This window comes from Mytilus galloprovincialis, chromosome 10 (assembly GCF_965363235.1).
Source record: "Mytilus galloprovincialis chromosome 10, xbMytGall1.hap1.1, whole genome shotgun sequence".
Taxonomy (NCBI): domain Eukaryota; kingdom Metazoa; phylum Mollusca; class Bivalvia; order Mytilida; family Mytilidae; genus Mytilus; species Mytilus galloprovincialis.
This window is the reverse complement of record NC_134847.1, coordinates 45,239,279-45,242,080: the sequence shown is the minus strand read 5'-3', so window position 1 is coordinate 45,242,080 and position 2,802 is coordinate 45,239,279. Positions and strand designations below refer to the sequence as shown.

The 2,802-nt window shown below is 31.2% G+C and overlaps 1 pseudogene; it reads left to right on the top strand.

Annotated features, from left to right (window-relative positions):
- The first annotated feature begins 581 nt into the window (after positions 1 to 581).
- On the top strand, positions 582 to 2,495 carry LOC143049498 (uncharacterized; annotated as a pseudogene).
- Positions 2,496 to 2,802: the final 307 nt, after the last annotated feature.

Sequence of the window (2,802 nt, the reverse complement as noted above, 5' to 3'; positions counted from 1 at the left end):
CACAATGGAAGTTAATAAATTCTTGAAAAAAGGGATTATTAGGGTGGTAATGAAAACAGAAAAAGAGGAATATTTTTCAAATATATTTATTCGCCCTAAGAAAGACAATACAATTCGAATGATATTGAACTTGAAAAACTTCAATGAAAGTGTGTCAAAAATTCATTTTAAAATGGAAACATTGGTACGAGCTATACAAACATACAACAAAATGATTATTTCGCATCGATTGATTTAAAAGACAGTTATTTTAGTGTACCAGTTCATGAAAAAGACTGCAAATATTTAAAATTTATGTGGAATGATATCACTTATCAATTTTGTGTATTACCACAGGGATTATCAACCAGTCCAAGAATTTTTACAAAATTACTAAAACCAGTATACTCTTTTTTGAGAAAAATGGGTCATATAAATGTTCCTTATATAGACGATAGCTTACTTATAGCACGCACTTATGAAGACTGTCAGAGCAATGTAAAACATACCGTGGAATTAGTTGATAGTTTAGATTTTACAGTACACCCAAAGAAATCTGTGTTTACACCAACAAAAGAAATAACATTTTTAGGATTTATAATTAATTCTGAAAATATGACAGTTAGATTGACACAAGAAAGAATTTTAAATTTACAAGATCTATGTGTTGATGCATTACATTCTAAGGAAATAACTATTCGAAATTTTGCTACAATTATAGGAAAAATGGTTGCCAGTGAACCAGGTGTACTAAATGCTCAATTGTATTACAAAGATTTAGAAATATATAAAGAGAAAGTGTTAAAAAAGTTTTATGGCAATTATGATAGGAGTATTTGTTTACCATCTCATGTGAAAACAATATTCAATTGGTGGATAAAACATCTTCCTTCTAGTTACAAACCAATAATTCAAAATGATCCTGATATTATAATGTTCAGTGATTCAAGTAAAACTGGCTGGGGTGGAATAAATAAAACTACTGGGAAGAAAACAGAAGGTTTTTGGTCAGCAGAAGAAAGAGAAATGCACATTAATGTTTTAGAACTAAAGGCAGCTTTCTTAACTTTACAATCATTGGCTGGGAATATTTCACAAAAGCATATTCGAATGAACTTAGATAATACAGTAGCTATTTCTTATATTGAAAATTTTGGAGGAAAAATTACAAATTTACATATTCTAGCAAAAGAAATATGGTTTTGGTGTTTAGAAAGAAAATTATGGATTAGTGTGGCACATATAGCTGGAAAGCTAAATATAGAAGCCGATAAACTATCTAGAAAATTGAATGACGACATGGAATGGACATTAAAAACAGAATTATTTGAAAAATTACAGAGTACTGTAGGGACAATAAGTATAGATTTATTCGCTAGTAGGCTTAATAATAGGACAACTCAATATGTTTCATATAAGCCAGACCCACATGCGATAGCAATTGATGCTTTTACTATTAAGTGGACTAATAATAATTTTTATTATATCTTTCCTCCTTTCAGTGTCATAGGACAGGTGCTTCAGAAAATCATCAAGGACAAGTTAGACAAAGCAGTATTGATAGCACCACTTTGGCCAACACAAATATGGTTTCCGCAATTATTACATCAGATCAGTCAACAATCATTCATCCTGCCGAAAAACAGTCTCTTTCTACCACAGGATCTGAAACGAATTCATCCAGTTTCAAACCTCCGTCTGGGAGCTTTTATCTTGTCCGGGAAAACTTGGAAAATAAAGGACTTTCAACACTCACTGCTGACATCATTTTACAATCTTGGAGGCAATCCACAGGAAAACAATATGGGACTTATTTCAAAAGATGGATGTGTTTTTCAAATAAAAGACAAACTGATCCACTTGACCCATCTATAAACACTGTGTTGTCTTTCTTATCATCACTTTATGATAGTGGATTAAGTTACAGTGCAATTAACACTGCTAAATCAGCAATATCTTCAATTTGTTCTGTGACAAGTGGGATAGACATTGGAAAACATAAACTAGTAACTCGATATATGAGGGGAATTTTCAATGCTAGACCGTCTCTTCCCAAATATACAGAAACATGGGATGTAAATATAGTTTTAGATTATTTGTAAACATTACCTGCAAATGAGGAATTACCATTATTACAACTATCACAAAAGCTAGCATTATTGCTTATGCTGCTTAGTGCGCAACGCTGTCAAACTGTTCATTTGATAAAACTGAATAATATAACTATTTCTAATGACAACATGAAAGTGTACATAGTAGATTTAGTTAAACAATCCAAACCAGGGAAGCACATTGGACCATTGGAATTTAATAGACATGATGATTGTAAACTATGTGTTATTATAGCAATGGAAGAATATTTGAAAAGAACTTCAAAACTCAGGGGACAGGAAAAGTCTCTTTTCATTTCATGTGTTAAACCTTTTAAAACTGTAACAAAAAGTACAATATCACGTTGGATAAAACAATTATTAGGAAAAGCAGGAATTGATATAAAATTGTATGGGACACCCTAGCTGTCGATCAGCTTCATCGTCCAGCGCTGCAGCACAGGGGATTCCATTAAACAATATACTGAAAACAGCCGGTTGGAGCTCAGCACAAACTTTTTATAAATTTTATTTTAAACCTATTCAAACACAAACATTAAGTGATAGCTTATTGGAAAACAAATAATAACATTATTATGTTTTTGTTATAAATGTATATACATGTACATATATATAGTTGGAATAATAGAATATTACATAACTAGAATTTTTATTAGTATCCAGAATTGCCTACACATACATCCTGGTATGAATGATCTAAAATGTAGAACTC